This window comes from Pogonomyrmex barbatus, unplaced genomic scaffold, assembly GCF_055798465.1.
Source record: "Pogonomyrmex barbatus isolate J1 unplaced genomic scaffold, ASM5579846v1 scaffold13, whole genome shotgun sequence".
NCBI lineage: Eukaryota > Metazoa > Arthropoda > Insecta > Hymenoptera > Formicidae > Pogonomyrmex > Pogonomyrmex barbatus.
The window spans coordinates 2,608,873-2,627,371 of NW_028297109.1; the positions used below are offsets into that span (position 1 = coordinate 2,608,873).

Here is an 18,499-nt window from a genome sequence, read left to right on the forward strand (position 1 = left end):
TCCCCATTGGATGACGGGAGCCTCCATTAAACGCGAACGTAGTAGCAGTTTTGATGTTGATTCAGCTTGAAAGACATATTTACTTAATGGTTGATTTACTTATGCTTCCACGGAACTTTGAATGGAGCCGCGCTCCGTGCTACAAGTAAATAAATTACCTATCTCGCGTCACACAGAGAAGACGAAACGTAATATTACGTCGTGAAAGTCCGTTGAAGCAAAGGCTACTTAAAGCAGTCACAACAATTTAAGGCAATTAACTCTTTCTCCGAGGAAATAACGAGAGGCCAAAGAGCACAACGGAAACTGGATTTGCTTTAATTCAAGTAGAACCTCTATTCGCGGGATTAAATTTAAGCAGTCGGAAGTATAGTCAGCTTCAAGAGGAAAGGAGCAAATGCGCGCGGCCCCGAGCGGGAAGTGGATTCCTCGTCCATTCGGGCTCGTCCCTCTCGTCATCCCGCTTGTTATTCATCGAAACGTGACATCAGCTTGAGAAAACCGTCTTGAGACGCGAGAGGGAAGCAGCGAAATTCGCGAAGCAAGCGTCGCTTCTTCTTTCGTCGTTTGTTGAAACCACCATTCAAGAGGCGGGGATGTGAACGCGCGCGATAATCCACGCCGCTCTGTTTCTGCCAGATGGTACCATTCTAGAGATAATCGAAGCAAACTCGACCAAGCGCACAGACTGCCGAAATAGGGAGTAAATCTTCTTTTTTTTATATGTATCGCCGATCGGAGGCGCGCGAGTCGCGAGGAGAGTCGAGAAATTGTAATCCGACGCTAACAATTACAGAGAGTATTTTGACCAAGACACCAACTGCCTATATCTCGAGGATATCATCACCCCGCGACAGAGCTTCGTCGGAGCTTCGTCCTTCGGAACGGAGGTGGAACGACGGAAAATATCGCTCACGATACCGTCTCAATCTTCTCCCCCGACGTCTCCCTTACACGCTTCCCCGGGAGCGGGAGATGATCGAAGGGACGCAAAAATATTTCTTTATGCGAAACGACGCGCTTTGTCGTACGCATATTTATCCTCGTCGATACATGAATATTTTCTCCTCGAATTTTCTCGGCGAGCGAATTTCACCGATTGTCAAAGGCGGGGCTGTTATTAAAGACGTTCTCGCGAACGATGAATCGCCCGTGGCAGCTCGACAACGTCATCGGGCGATTGGAAGAATTTTTGGCGCGCGAGCGAAGTGGAAGAAGTCAAAGTGCCGTAAATCGTTATTTACGAAGTGAATTACGACGGGGGAAAACGAATGTCTCAGAAAAGCCGCGGACATACATATTTTTCCCCAATGTCGAGTATGGAATGTGTAGGCTGTGCATCGATATACACACGTCGCGTGTGTGTAAATAAATAAATAAATGTCTGTCGCAAATGAGGATCCCGTTTTTGCGTGAAAATCGGCTCGAGTGCAATTCGCAAAATTGAATTCTGAAAGGCGCAGCCGCTAATTAAAATCGAAAAGTCCATCGAAGGACCTGTCGAAAATACGTCGTTCTGAAAATGCGTTTTCTTTTTTCTTCCACCTCCGCCGAGGCGCGCGCGTTCCTCCGCACATCACTTCCGCCGCCGCGAACGCGAGGAAATCTCGCGTCAATGACGTCACCATTATTGACGGTATAGTGATAACTGCTGTCTTCATAATATGACTGTCGTTGTTACACGCTGTTACTGTTATCCACTGTCATCGCGCCGTCAACTTTCAACGCGTCCCGGTCCTCTCGTTGCCGATATTTCGTCGACTCGCTGGTCTTGATGGTCGCGCGCCAGCCAACGTCAGTTGGGACTTGCAAAATTTAAGCGCGACTATCAACCGGGAAACGCTTCGCCGAACGCGCGGACGCTTTTTGAACGTTGGCATGGTTTAACCATGGTCAATCTGCGGTCGGGCATACACGTGCGCCCGACGAATTCTAATCGTTACTACTGAAACCGCGAGAGCGTACGCGCGTTCAGCTTCGCGCGTCGTCGCGCTTCCGTTCCGACGTTAATTGTTAATATTTTGGTTAACACGATAAACATATTAAAGCGAATTTGATGAACGGAGTCATCAGCGAACAGCGAACAATTCTGCGCGTCGTTTTTAGCAGTGCGAATTAAAGATCGCGATCGATCCGACAACTCGGATATATCCACGAACGAGTGGATAAATCATAACGTACGTTGTATGTGTACATTATCATTAGATGTAATTGTTTGGGCAACAGAAGGACCGAGACGTGCAACGTTCCTTTGTGCGATTGAGGAAGCATGTTATTCTGTTACACGCGCGATCAATCGGAGTTTCGTCGACGATTGATGTGTTATGGGTCAGGAGAGCGATCGATGGCGAGTCGATGGATTCGATGGAATGCTGTGTTGGAACGCGATTAGCAATAGGGATTAACGTAATTGAAAAAAAAAAAAAAAAAGGGCAAAGGGTGAGATGCGCCCTCTTTTTTGTAATCGCCGAGTGAACATTTCCGGGGACTTGACGGGGAAGTCTCCTCCAAGTCCCTTCGACCGATCGAACGGGATTTAATCGAAATCTTTGCTCAACGTTGTGTATGTGTTACTTAACGCTAAAACCAAGTTTATTCCCTGTAGACGAATGGTTAAACTGGAAACGTGGCCCGTCGAGACGCCGACGGGGGATGGACGTTTAGTCGATTCCTAGTGCGTGGGAACCGAGAGGGACATTGTTATCATTTGATCAGGCTGACGCATGCCGACCCGTTTGTAAATTACACGCGACTTAATGTACGTACTATCGGATGCGACGAGGCCGAGACATCCGAGAGGTGGATGAGAATATTAGACAATTACACGCGCGTAAGAATAGCGATATCTCGACGCATTAATAATTATAGTAAATGAACTGTATAAGAGTATTGAGTAACGACGATAAAACACGATAATATTATAACGATAAGAATAATAAACGTATAGTAATGATAGTGATAAATAGCGAATAATAATGATAACAATAATAAAAATAACGAGGTAATTATAATAAAAAAGTAACGATGATATTGAACAACAATATTAATAGTAACTCTTACCCCTAGAGTGCTAATTAAACTCAAGCTAAGAAAACTATTAAGACGCACTGTTAATAATTATCGTAAATGACTATTAGCAAAGGAAGAGGAATTCATGTAAAACTGATAGTATTGTTAAGACAATCAGACTTTTATTGCTCCGGCCACCAAGCAGGGCCATCGATGAATATTTGTTGTTGATTTCGCCGACCGTGGCGGATGAAAAGAGCACGAAAAAAAGATAAGAGGAACTATCGTCCCCTCCCCCTTTTTTCTACATGTCTCCGACATAAGAGAGGAATAGGCGAAACGAAAAGAGCAAGTGGAAGAGGAAGACACACAGGTCGGACGCAACCTCCTCTCCTGCATTCACCCACGTCACTCATCCCTCGCTCGCATGAGAGGGACGCAACGAGGATCGTGCGAGAAAGACCGGAAGCGGAGGAGTGAGGAAGAATGTGCGGCACGCAAGACGGAAGTACGCGAGAGTGCGTCGAGTGTGTCGCGCGGGACACCATTTTTGTACGCCTCACATTTTCTATGATTAAACGAAACACGAAAAAGAAGGCAAAAAAAAAAATAGAAGATAAAAAAGTGAGAGAAGCTCAAGGAAGCGCGCAGAATCGACCGAGGGTGTTATCGCCGTCGTGATTTTTCGATGGCGGGTCTCGCGGCGCCGGTGATTTTTTTTCTTTCTCACGCCCGCGGGATTCCCCGAGGGTAATTGGCGACACGCCGTTATTTCCGATTCTTCGCGACCGATTCCCGCCGCGTCTCGTTTGCGTTGCGGACGAGCCGAAAAAGGACGCCGGGAATGCACCCGTGCATATTTTGTATCGCACGTACACATAAATCGCATACACACACACACACACACACACACACACACACACACACACACACACACACACGCACGCACGCACGCACGCACGCACGCACGCACACACTCATACAGAGTATCGTCATATCGCGCGCTTTCCCTCTTGTCCGATGGCGCACCGAATCACGATTTTTGAATAATTAATGACCTGAACGGCAGATTGTTAAGAAAAGATATTAAAAAAAATATTTTAATTGATTTCGAGTGGATTTTATTTCGAGAATTAATTAAACTGAGAATTAACGAAACAGTTAACGAGGCAAATTAAGAAGTTGTCGAAATTAAACGAATTCGAATCTGATGAAAGATCGGATCCGGACGTCTGTAGCACTCTTCGAGGGGGAAGACGTGCGATTTCCGATACGTCTCGTGTAAATACGCACACGCATACACGCGAGGATCGATACGAGCCTGCAAAAAAAATCATACGCACACCCAGCACTCGATGACACACGTTAGAGGTGACAAAGTTGATATTTTTCAGCGAGAAATAGCTGGCGAAAATCGAAAATACTTCCGGCGAAAATAGAGATGGCGGGCATCAACGTTTCCTAATGAATCATTGTTATTCCCAAAATAAAATATGTCGCCATTTCTACGTGTATCCACACGTGGGTGGAACGGAAGTGGGCGATTTTACCGGAGACGACGCGTTTATTCGCAAATTATCGAAAGCCATTCTTGTTCGATCACGTCACGTCGTGGAGAATACGTTTACGTATGGAGAACAGATTTTCACGGCCGACGGAAATCGACGTGATGGACCGAGAGGATTTTTGCGACTCGCGTAATCGCCGATCGGCAATCGTTCAGCATTTTTACGACACGGACGCGCATAGATATTCTGATTCACTCTATACGTACGCGTATTCATATACACACAATATATATATATATATATATATATATATATATATATACATATATATATATATATATATATATAGATATATATATATATATATACATACATTTATATATATATATATATATATATATACCGCGAAAAAGGAAGAGAAATCCTCCCTCGTCGCGTAGCGCTTTTCGCTTGGGCGGAGGGCTTCTGAAACCAAAAGTAAGCGGAGGGGGAAGAACGGCGCGCTTTTTTAAATAGAATTGATAACGAGATAAACTGAGGTCTCGATCGGCGGACCGGCAGCGAAGTTCCGTGCACCGTCGTAATTTCGTCCGCGAAACTTCACTAGCAGGAGCGAAAGCGGTTTCTTTGCGGCTAGCGATGGGCTAATGCCCAATGCGTAACTTTTAAAAGCTGACGAATCGTCGTTGCGCGTCAGGCAATCGTCACAAGGGAGATACATCGTTAATTATAGGAGTCTGTCACGAATCGGCAAGAATTTATTCCTAGGTACGACAATTCCTTCCAGTACATTTCCTTTTTCTCAATATTCAGGTACGAGGATACTGTCGCTTCTCGGAAACACGAAGAAGAGTTTAAATCTATTCTATTCCAATGCACATATCTTGCCTCGCCTAGTTGTAACGTGGTTGTAACCACGGTCGCATCTTGGTTTCCACGACGCGGACACGCGTAATAAAACGTAAGTAAAGGAACGTCTCACTTTTTTTACACTTAGAGATAATTTAGGAAGGAGAATGTTGACGGTGAGTAATGCGCAAACTTCTTTTGAAAATGAGCGGGACTCGATAACCCGTTATTCCCGTGTTGGTGTATCTCACGTGCAAGGGTGTTAGTGCGCCATCGCAAGCAGGAAGCCAGTTTTGAAACTCTCCCCTTCGGGTCCTTCCGATCGAAACTCTGACGCGCTCCCGTTTTCCTTTCCTCCCTGCGTTCCGCGTTTCCTTCATTCGTTTCCCGATCCCCTTTTTCCTGTCCTTTTTGGCGATCTCGACGAGCGAAAATCGCGCGCCCCAAACGCGCCGCTCGGGAGGCACGACTACGACGTTACGTTAATCAGATAACGAGATAACGAACGTCTAAGGGAAATTAAAGATAAAACGCAGTAAAGAACGCATGTTATATACGTATATATACATAGCCCGTACACACATACACATGCATCCTACACACGCGGCCATATGCAAGTAACGTGTAATACACGAAGAATAAGGGAGATGAAAAAAAGTAACGTACGAACGTTTTGTTATATCCGTAATAATACGTAGGCGAACGTGTGTTAATAAAGAGAGTAAAACGTATCGAATCTACAGTTAAATGTTTACGATAAAATTACGGGTAATTAAGAAATTCTAGATTTTTTCTAACTAATCGAATCGTACGGCGGACTCGTGCCAATCCTCTAGATTTACGACCTAAAACGAGATATACAAATGGAGATGAAGCTGTTATCCTATATTATTAAGTCGGCTTGAAATATATTTCATTACATGTACTTATCGAACGAGTGTGTCGCGTTTTGCGAGTGCGTGCGTGAGTGCACGTGGCAAAAGTCCACGCGTGTAAGAGAGAGAGAGAGAGAGAGAGAGAGAGAGAGAGAGAGAGAGATATGAGAGTGATCCATAACGCGGTGCATGCGGTGCGTGGAGTCCGTGATTGTTTGCGTGTGCATGTTTGTGCGTTTGCGTAATGGGTAAAAAAGCGGGCGAACGAAGAGGGCGAGGAAGAGCGAGACGCCCGGAAAGCGGAGAGATGTGCGGAGGAGAGAAATTCTTAAGTAAGTTGCGCGCCACGGGAAACACGCGACAGTGGCACAAGAGCAGCGAAAAGAATCGCCAGGCGGGACGTTACAACGCCTCTCATTTGCCTCATTTGTTTCGCAGCTCGCGTCGGCCAGCCGCGTGTTTAGATAATGACGAGATTTATTTTGTTGGCGTAGATGCGAAATTTTAATCTTGTTTGTAGGACAATAAATGCTTTCGCAAATTAAGCGATCGTATATATATATATATATATATATATACGAAGATGTATAATGAATTGAAATGATTATGAATTGCGAGGAATATTGTATACGTTTCACTTGTGATGTTATTTGCATCGTATTTTCTTTTTTTTTTTTTTTTTTTTTTTTTTTTTTTTTTTTTTTTTTTTTTGGAAACGTTAAGTAAATCTCCCAAAAATTTTACACATTGATGAATTATTACTGTATGAGATATATGCAATCTCGTTATATTTAAGAAAGGATAAATCGATCGGCTGCATACCAAAGATGAGCACAAATCACGAATAAGTGTTACTTTTTTAAATAACACTTGCGAGCCATCATTTACATCAGTTGTATTTCTAATAACTGCAAAAGCGGCTTTTTTGCTGTTTGTATGCTATTATATATTTCATTCGATATTTTCGTACTGACGATATTTACACATTAATGATTCTTATATATTATTTCGCAGTCATGGAAAATTGGCAATCAATCCGTAGTGGAAACGCTCGTATTTTATTCATGAGATCATTGGAAATGTATGTGATCATGTGTAACAAGAATGGTAATTCTACATGTGCGTTAAATTTAGGGAATTTGCAATTGTGATAAATCGGCATTTAAACGACGAAATATCGACGGTAAAGAGCGTGCCAACTTTTAAATCGCTTATTTTGATGCGTCATTAAGCGTGATAAGTGGGAATGCAAAAGCAGAGAATTTGTTGAAGTTTTTGCTGGAAATTGGTTATAAATAATTTTTCAAAGATCACAACATCATTAAATATTTGTTCTTATTTTAAATATCAGATACATATAATATCAGCACATAATAATTGGAGGAAGATTGAAATTCTCAAGCTTGATTCGAATTAACGTTCTCTTCACTTTGTAATTATAATGTACAGCTTTGTATATTTGGAAAATATAGTAATTTGTAGTTACATGAATTATTATATCATGAAATATAATAATTTATATAATTATTTCTTTTCTTAATCTTTTTTATCGCACTTCTTTTTATCACGCTTAAAGCTCGTAATGATGATAATACATTAATCAGACGTAAGTATGGTGACCATACTCTCCATCAATCATGTTCTTTGGTTCATCAGTTCGATATATACAAATATCATCATTTTAAATAAGACGATTAACGAAAGTACACCTGCGATTTCTCGATGTTCGAGAAATGGCGTAGAAGAAAGCAGAAGATGCTGTTCTTCCAGCAGCATTATTCCAAGGAATTTACGAGACTGGGTCACCATATATCATCGTCGCTGCGCCTTTATAGGGTTCATCTCTTTCTTTTTATCGTTCCCGGTTTCGTGACTACATCGAGCTCGCGCTATTCGCGTCGCGTGTCATCACGTTACCGTTACTATCTCATTATTGGTACACTGTTTATATTATCTGTATAGAGAGAGAGAGAGAGAGAATGAGAGAATAAAGCGTTTAATTAATTGACGCTGTAACGAAAGAAGTGAAATAATTATTGTTATACATATGTATATACGGTGCGAAGCGGAGAGAAGAGTTGCGAAAGGGGTACGAAGAAGAGACGATGGGAAGGGAGAGAATATTTCTCGCCGCCATTACTGGTCATTGCGGATCATTATACGATTACGACGATTATTATTATTATAATCGCTATTATCCTATTATTGTAACTATTATTATTATTGTCATTGAATATTATTATTAGCGAGGATTATTATCGTTATGGCGAGTCGCGATTCCGAGCGAACGACACAGGTGGTGGAGATTAATCGGTAGAAGCGTCAAAAGGGGTGCGTGAGAGCGAACGATAAAAAGAATGTACGCGGGACGAACAGCGATTGAGATTGTGTGAGGCGAGCAAGCCGCGCGCGCGCGCGCGCGCGCGTGAAAAGAAGCGCGAAATTTTGGGGAGAAAGGAAACTTTGTTTTAAATAAACAACGAATCACCGAGATTTCTACATTCTTGACATGCCGATCTCTCTGTCTATCTGTTTGTCTATCAGTCTGTTCGTCTGTCTGTCCGTCTGTCTGTGTCTGTCTGTCTGTCTGTCTGTTTGCCTGTTCCTTGTACGTCTGTGTCTGCTGTGTCTCGTGAGTGCCACATGCCCAACGTGCGTTTCTTGTTATTCAATCATTGCTCCTGGAACCACATCCGGGTGCGTGCGGAACTATCCTTTTTGGATAAGTTCCATATTGAAGATTTGCCAGCGAACATTCACAAATTGCATCGACAAGTCTTGTAATTAAGCCCCTTTCCCCCCCCTCCCTCTTACTCTATTCCTTTTTCCATTCTGTCTTTTTCCTTTCCCTCTCTTTTTCATCCATCAAATTGAGGTGACTGTCGTTGCGATCATAGAATGATTCAATGTTTGAATATCGATAACGAATGAGCTCGTCGGAATCTCGAATAAGCATTCGTGACGTGTTACAATTTATATAATCACATTGTCTCCATATTTTTTATTCTTTTAATATTTGAGTATTTGAATTCGGTTCCACAAGCTTTGATTGTGATCACATTCGTTATTCTAACGAGTATATGTGAATTCATCCCGTTTACGGGATTATCCAAAGATATCAATTACTTTCTCTGTAGCGCTGAATTTTGGGCTTCATAATTTGAAGAGATTTGTTTCATAATTTGCATACCTGGTAACACTCATGTTCATCTTGCATCCTCATTTTTCAGTGAGCTACAGAGTTATTAGAGCGATTTGGTGTTGAACGCTCAACATTCGGCATCCAGATAAGACACATGGCCAGCATTTAAGAAGTAACATTTTTTTCCCCCTCTTCAATTTACTATGCTTTTACCGACACGACGGTTGTATTCGGTTTATCCGAATTACGCAACCGCTTACTTGCGATTTCCAATTAACGCGAGATATTTCGACGGGTTCAGCGCGATTGAGAGACGCCGCGTAATTCGAGCCCCCGCGAGCTTCGAGAGTGTTACCGTGATACCATACGATAGATTGTATAGTAACTTTTACGACTTCTTTTATACACCCGATTTAAACGGTAGCGATGCCTAGTCGATGTGCCGGATGGGGCGTGATGTAGCGGCAGTGAAATCGCACGTTCGCAAGATACGTGATATTCCTCGCCCGTCGCCGAACTGCATTTGCGAGAACAATGGGATTGCAGAATACGGCTGACGCTTGCATCGCAATGAGAAACGTGCAAATAAGCGATGAGATTACGCACAATAGTTATCTTATATTATTTCTGAGAAATTTTTCATAAATATGAGGAAATGAATATTCTTCTTATCCTCTTATCCTCTTTTTTAAGTTAAGAAAGAGGGAAAGACAAAATCAAAATGATATTTTTTAAATGCTTCAAGATCAAGCGCTAAAATTAGAAAAGGAGAGAGGAAGAACAATTATTATTAAGCATTTGTTCGGAATAATTAAGATTTGGCAGAATTAATATTATTATAATTTTAAAATTAATAATCATATCATTTCATAAATTTATAATTATTTTAAACATTAATTAATAATAACAATAATAATAATAATAATTTTTTAATATCTTCTGGATAATTATAAAATTTTTATTAACAAGAAATATTGTAATATCATAATTATATGTCATGTGCGTATAATTACACTTCACTCGTTACATAAATTAGAGGAAATATTACAATTTTGAGTATAATTTTGTACAATTTTGAGTTTTAATTTCTAACTCAATTTCAACACGGTTTTGCCTGCTTCGAATACAATAGTAAAGTAGCGCAGTTCGTACGGTATGCAAATTCGGCTGCACAAAACGCTCAAATACGAATTTCCAGTCGCATTTATTAAGAATAACGGACCAGCCTTGCGTGGGTGAGTTCGCTCGAAAATTTAAAGGTATGAGAAAACACGACGCCTATTATGATTCTCGTCGACGATGACTATCGCTTCCGGCGATCGCTGTCGCTCGGGAAAGTCATCGCTCGTATCTCGGCGACAATCATGTCGCGGTTTATCCCGCGATATCTGCGATTTCACGTGAGCCGCTTGTATAACGCATGTCCGGCGAAATGACGGGGCTCGCCGGGGCTTAAACGGCGATGACACATACGTACACACACACACACACACACACACACACACACACACACACGCACACACACGCACGCACACACACGCACGCACACACGCACACACACACACACACACATACACATACATATGCACGCACGTAACACATAGCCACGTGAATATACGCCCGCACGTTCGCTCGTTGCGTTTCCGTCGCGTTTCTTCCGTCGCTTCGTCACGAAACGCACACGCCGTCTTATGCAACGCATTTTACGATCGAGTCCGCTCGATCTCGCTTCGAGGGGCAAATGGCACTTAAATCCGTCTATAATTTCTCACGTAATTCCGCTCCCAACGGAGGACCGGAAAGGGGGTGTCCGATAAGGCGGAAGAGGTACGATAGGTGAGGGAGAGTATTAGAGGAAAGGGACTGGAGGAACGTGAGCGAGAGAGAGTTGATGGGAACATGCGGAAAGAATGATGATGCGAGAGAGAGAGAGAGAGAGAGAGAGAGAGAGAGAGAGAGAGAGAGAGAGAGAGAAGAGAGAGAGAGAGAGAGAGGGGAGAGAAAAAGCGGAAGCAGAGACGCTATATGTGTAAAATTAAATTTATTAATTACCTAATTACAAGACGCCATTACTCTAATGGAAAGAAGAGGAGGAAAGAAACACTCACACGTATTATGTATGGATAAACTAAACTAATCTATTTGTAAGCTAACGTCTACACTCTACACAACTATCCACGTATGTAAAACGATTGAAATAACGAACGGTTAAAATTATTGTTTAAAAAATAATAAACGTATTGAAAAAAAAAAAAAAAAAAAAAAAAGAGAACGAGTCGCCGACGTCAGTCGCTCGCCTTTATGTGTATTCCGTCCTTTTTCGCGCCATCGAAAATCTCTGCGTACATCCATCAAACGAGATCTGCACCTGGCTTGTCATCGCGTCTTTTTTCCCCACGGAAGTCCCCTTCGTGGCAACTTTTATTGGTAAGGCACTTTACGCGAGAGAAACCGCTATCACGGTGTAAATGGAGAAGCCCGATGAATGATGGATGAATTTTTTGAGCAATTCAGAAAGGCGCTCGATGAACAAGTAAATTATCCATTCGGCTGGTAAACAAACTTTCATCCCCAAGCCCTTTTCCTTGACGCGGGGATGGCGCGTAGCGCTCGTTAATTTTGTTCGGTGCGTCGCATCAACCGTTTTTAACAACGACATGCTCTCCCCTCCCCCTCCCTTCGTCATCAAACTGGAAACTTTCAGATAAGAAAGACCGTTCTCTCCTTAACTTCTTAATTGCACGCAATGTAATATCGTCGCCCGTCAGCTTTAGTTTCTACAAAACTTGTTCTTTTTTTCTCCCTTTAATTTTTTTCTAAAGTTTCTTCTCTAAGTTCGTACGCTCGCGAGACTCTTGTCTTTACGTCATTTTTTTTTTCCTGTAAACGATACAAACTACACCTATGAGTTCTCCTCTTCTTCTTTTTTCTACAGCATAGACATGCCTTTTCTCATCAAATTATGAAAATAGTTGCGCTCTCGTCGCTTCGCCGAGGAAAGCTAATGCTTTCTCGCTTAAAGCTGAAACTCGAGGACGAGGGAAGAAAAAGAAGATGGATACTCGCGGACGTGCGGTGATGGAGGGAAGTATAAATTCACATCAGTATCTTGAGAATTAATTGCGACGTGAGCATATAAAGAACCATTAAGGCGCTCTCTCTCTCAAAAAATAGAGATTAGTGTCACGGATAATAAATTCTAGTTAATTAGAAACAAGTCATCTTGGAAGTTCCCTCATTGAGATGGAGCGGCATTCATGCCACACTATTTAAGATCGGGGAATAGAAGCGCAACTTTATATTGATCAACGTACCGAAACAAGGGAGCAATTACTGAAGGGGAAACTTTGAAACAATGCAACTTAAAGAGAAATTAAAGTTTAACGTTTATCTATCCTGAAGACATTGGCTGGGAGGGACATTAGTTAGCTATAAAGATATATTCCATTCATAAAAAGATCGTGTAAAACTTTAATTGTTGACGCTGTACTGATTATATAGACACATAGTAGTAATTATATGGTATAACATTTTCCTATATATAGCTTCAATTCTTTCCCACCCGAATTTTCATAGTGTTGCTATCTATCCGCGAATTTTCCCTACCTAACCGAATCCCTATAATTATTACTGATTATTACTGATAAATATTTATTTAAGAAACTCGAAAATTAAATGAATTTAATAAATTTTATATATTAACATGTTTCCACAAATCTTAATAAATTATTTTTAAATAATTTATATTATTTTATATATCATTGTAAATGTTTTATACGTATATATCTAATCTTTTTTAAATATTTTAAATATTTATTTTTAAATATTTAAATTATTTTATTTATATTTTCAAAATTATTTGATTGACTTTTAAATAATTAATATAGGCATTTCGCAATTAAAATGCGAAGGATAATATAAAATAATGAGTCGGCACAATGAACTCTATTTTATGAACTCTATGTGTTTGTACAAGTATATTATATATAAAACATAATAAATCAATAAATAATATCATACCAGAATAAAATATACACCCCAAACTGTTTAAGTCTATCCATTTTAGGGCAACGAATCTGTAAAGACATATCCAACTGCGATATTTTTATAATGAATATATAAAAATAATCTAATATAAATTTCAAATCCGTTACCTCAATAAAAAAAATTCGTCACTTACCGATCAGATGCGCAACAGCGGAATAAATCTGCTATGTAGCTGCGATGATTCTACACACAAACATTCAAATTAAAGCAGCGCTCTAAATAATAGATATTTAAAAAATTTTTAATTTTTAGACGTTATCGAAACTTTTGTTTTTTAATTATATATTTATTAAAATAATCATATAATTTTTACAAAAGACTTTTATACAAATACAGTCTTAATAAACATATATAAAATTTTAAATTATCGAAATTTAATAATCCAAGTAAATGAGATAACAATTAATTTAATATTGATAAGAAATATGTACTTACCCCAAGGTTGCTCCGCCGGTGCCCGATGCCTTTCCTAGGTCTCCTCCTCCCCTCAGATCTCCTCGCAGCACAGGACACTCGCGAAAAACACTTGCAAATTATTATAATCATATTAATTTCAAATAAAGGGTCTTTCGCGCGATACTTTACGGCACTTCGCGTTTAGCTGTCCGTGAAAATATCAAGTTCCGTCGCCGTCGGTCCAGTCAGCAAAGAGTCGGCGAACTTTTCGAGTTGGCGAACTTTTCACACACGCAGTAACTCCTCCAAGCAAGGGCTAAGGCCGAAGCGGAAGAAAACGAATTGACTAAGTTGAATCTCTTATTTCTTAGAAATCACGTCTAAAATTGACTCAATCATTGCATAGCCAACGGTTCAGGTCGAATCACCAAGCCCGTGATCATACGCGTGATCTCGCACCCGGCTAGAGAAGGCTGGTAGATGTGACGAGAAAGAAGATATCCATCGCCGATGTCTAACAATCTCGGGCAATTGGGATCCAGCCTCTCGGCACACGCGAAAACCGTCTGAACTAAGCTCTGATCAAATCAGATTAAACGCGATTTGTTAGGATTTGTCAAGGAAGGGAAAAAAACCTATTGGTGATTAAATAATCGCGTGAATCAGTGCGCGTACGCGCCACATACGAGCCCTTTCACGACTCTTGGCTATACATGTGTTAGTACATTATTAATAACAGTAATATTACTTAACTGTTAATATTAATGTTACTAATAACGGTGCAACGGGTACTGGTTAGCTTCTTCGTCTTTGGGGTACGTGCTCAAATTGATCGGCAAACTATTAGCCAACATCGGACCAACAGCGGTTAATGTGTCTGGCCAGCATTCTGCCGATTAATAGTGCTGCTTGGGTAACCCCTCAGAATACCGAGCCCCTCTGCCACGTCAAGGCCGTACCCATTAGAGAGGATATTATTTGCAAAAAGTTATGAATTTCAAAGGAGTAAGTCGCGAAATATGTATATAAATCTTGTTATAAAGTCGTCGTTTTGATACGCTTGCGAATCGTTAATTATGTGAGTTAATAAGCATATTTATTATTACAGATAATATAAGATATTATTTTCTGAGATATAACAACAGTTTAGCATTAAAGAAATGAGACGAAATGCGGAGCGACGCACAAACTCCGTCCGTGGTGAACGTCGGTGAGTGAATGGTAAGCACGTGAACCATTCGTAAACACGACGCGCTACTATCACACAATGGAGCGCGCTACGCGGCGCGTAAACAATTCTCAAGGCTACGACACCGACAATGTGTGTGTGTGGTGTGTGTGTGGTGTGTGTGTGTGTGTGTGTGTGTGTGTGGTGTGTGTGTGGTGTGTGTGTGTGTGTGTGGTGTGTGTGTGGTGTGTGTGTGTGTGTGTGGTGTGTGTGTGGTGTGTGGTGTGTGTGTGTGTGTGTGTGGTGTGTGGTGTGTGTGTGTGTGTGTGGTGTGTGGTGTGTGTGTGGTGTGTGTGTGTGGTGTGTGTGTGTGTGGTGTGTGTGTGTGGTGTGTGTGTGTGTGTGTGTGTGGTGTGTGTGTGTGTGTGTGTGTGTGTGGTGTGTGTGTGTGGTGTGTGTGTGTGTGTGTGGTGTGTGTGTGTGTGTGGTGTGTGTGTGTGTGGTGTGTGTGTGGTGTGTGTGTGTGTGTGTGTGTGTGGTGTGTGTGTGTGTGTGTGTGTGTGTGGTGTGTGTGTGTGTGTGTGTGTGTGTGTGTGTGTGTGTGTGTGTGTGAGAGAGAGAGAGAGACAGCATTATTGAATATTCGTAAAATGAAATATTTAACAATATTACAAATAATATCCAGCTGACACGAGACGCTATAATATCTTTTAACATTAAATTCTGTAATTGTTGTATTTTAAATATCTTTTATATTATAAATAATCTATTATCGTATACATTTATTGTTTTGTTTAATAGACTCGTTATGTTATTCTGTATTAAAATTCTTTATAACATAGCTAAAAGTAAGATATCAAAATAATAAATACATTTTATAAGAGATAAATATATTCATGACTTCTGATCAGAATTTAAAGATATCGTTAATCTTCTTTATAAAAAAATTTTCAAATATCAAACAATGTTCTTTTGCATATTAAATTTCAATTTTGAAAATCTGAAGTGCTGGAAAAATTTGGTGTAAAACATCGTTTTCAGCATTTAAAAATCTACAAGAAACACCTTGTCTCGTTCAAAATAAATTTTTGTTGTAAACTAGCGCAATTTTAGTTTTAAAAACAATGTCTAATGTTAAAATCGAATTGAATTTTATTGCATTGAATTTTATTGGATTATAAAACTGACTTCGAAATCTTTTTAAACCTTGTCGTAAACATCTTAGTCTCTTCATTATTCAAAGAATTAGGAATTCTAGTTGAATAATATTCTAAATATTATCTTATGTGCAACTAAAAAGTATAAAATAATGTATCAATAAGCAAAATAATATTAGATAAGCAGAATAATATTACATAAGCTTTGTTTTCTCGAAGAATATTCTTTACATAACTCTCCAAAATGAGCGGCTCCATGGCAGAAACAGAAAACGGAAACTTTCTAATCGCTCGACGTTCAACTGAAGTTTCATCATGTCGATATTAATATCCTCCCACGTATGAAGCGCTTTTCCCGAAAAAAATATGTATATAGTGGCGATGAGAGAGCGACCAGAGAGCTACAAATGTCGCTGGGATTTCTGTCATGTAACGCGGTCTCTGCCCTAAGATTTATTCCGCCGTATGTCTGCTTAACATACAGGTCAACTTTTGTCGAGATCGAACATACTGCCTACGTGGCGGTATGTTGCCAGCATCGTACCAGACACAAAATTCTGAATATCATCGCGAGAATGTTCCATGCTTGAGGTAAAACATATAACAATTTTGAGTCCCAATTTTAAACGGATGAAAACATACATCATTCATATTTGTATCAATTTTCCTTTTCGCTGAAAGAAATTACATCTTAGTAATATACATATATACCTTATTCTAATTAATTTAGAGATTTATTAAATGAGCAAGAACGTACAAGAGTACATTAGTAAAAAATTATATTTGTTTTTACCTGAGATTGAACTCACTTTGATTAATCCTATCGACATGATTTCAACTCATGTTCACATTTCTATTCGGTTTTCATTGCAGACGGTGATTGTCTTTAAACGAACGTGTTGGTTCCAATGATAAGTTTGAAGTATTGACAGGGTCAGAGTCAAAGGAAAATAAAATTAGAGACAGGCTCTGGGAAAAACTGACATGAATGATTTCGAGAGAAATTGTTTGTTGCCAATAAATGTACGTTCAAAAAAAAAAAAATACATCTGCTTGTTCGTTTAATGAATAACTGATTTTTAATATAAAATATTTATTTTACATTTTGTAGTGTTATATTGTTTTTCACTTAGTGTTACATTGTTTGGCACTTTCTCTTATTTATAAAAACAAATACTTTGAATAAATATGCGAAGTCAGTCAGATACATTTACATTTACAAATTATTACTTGCAAATTATTTGTTTCGGTAAATAACAATGCGTTGACATTTTTTTATATTTTATAACCGATATATATGTATATGTGCGATTGAGAGACAACAATCGTTGCCTGAGTGCAGGCAAAAAATTGCTGCAACGGCTAGAGCTCTCAATGGCTTCATAAAAGCAATTACCTGATAGCCGCGAAATACCGCCTCGATTGCGTTTAATTTTCTTTAGGGAATGACGGATAAAAATTGCAAATTTATTTCGCGCCACGCTAACGAACAACAGTTATAGAATTCGTTTCCGAATGACGCAGGCTCAGGTCGGCCCATCCTGTCAGCAATCGTGTACACGCGCGCCGTCTCGATTGAGAGATGGAGAGTACTCAAAAGTTGAGATAGCGCAAAAACGTTTCAACGAATGGTCTCCTCTTTTCTCCTTTTCTCAAGTGTCATCCTAACATACCTTTGCTCGAGGACTTTTGTCGTGCATCTCGAGCACCTCGGCTATCCGCCGTATTGTGTAGCGGATTTTCCATTCTCATCTCGGAGGACATCTAGTGCGATTTAGAACTATCGAAGCCATCCTCTGCCTCAGAATCCGCTAGGATCGTACTTGTAAATTTAGTAAGTAATTCCGTACGATAATTTGACGTTCTTCTATAAGTGACGTCATTGTGAAGTAAAGAGGAGGAAAGATAGGGTAGATAAGTAGGGTCGTAAAAACATTTGAAGAGAACTTTATTTCAGTTATCATATCTGATATAGAGAATTTTATCGAATATTTTCAAATGCGTAGCAACTCGAATAGGACAAACAACCGTTTCTCCTCGAAGGATCCATCGAACGATGGGGGGGATGTTCTATTTTCTTTACATTATGGACATTTTTCTCATAGTTCTATATTTAGAATCATACCCGCTTTTGAATAAGAAAGCTAAATAAATATAGAATTGTATTTTACAAGTATGACAATATTGCGCATCGAAATAAATATATCCAAGATAGAAATAAATTCTATCTTAGATTTCAAAGTCTCACAAAAATAAATATTAACGTAAACTTTTCGAGACATATCACTATGGTGAATCCTTGCCAAAAACAAGCCAATTCCAAATTTTTCAAATCCTATTTGAATTAA

General features: G+C 39.8%; 1 protein-coding gene across 1 annotated transcript in view; it reads left to right on the forward strand.

Annotated features, from left to right (window-relative positions):
• Positions 1-18,499, forward strand: part of nAChRalpha1 (nicotinic acetylcholine receptor alpha1) — a 220,865-nt gene that overhangs the window by 138,627 nt on the left and 63,739 nt on the right. The window lies entirely within an intron of this gene.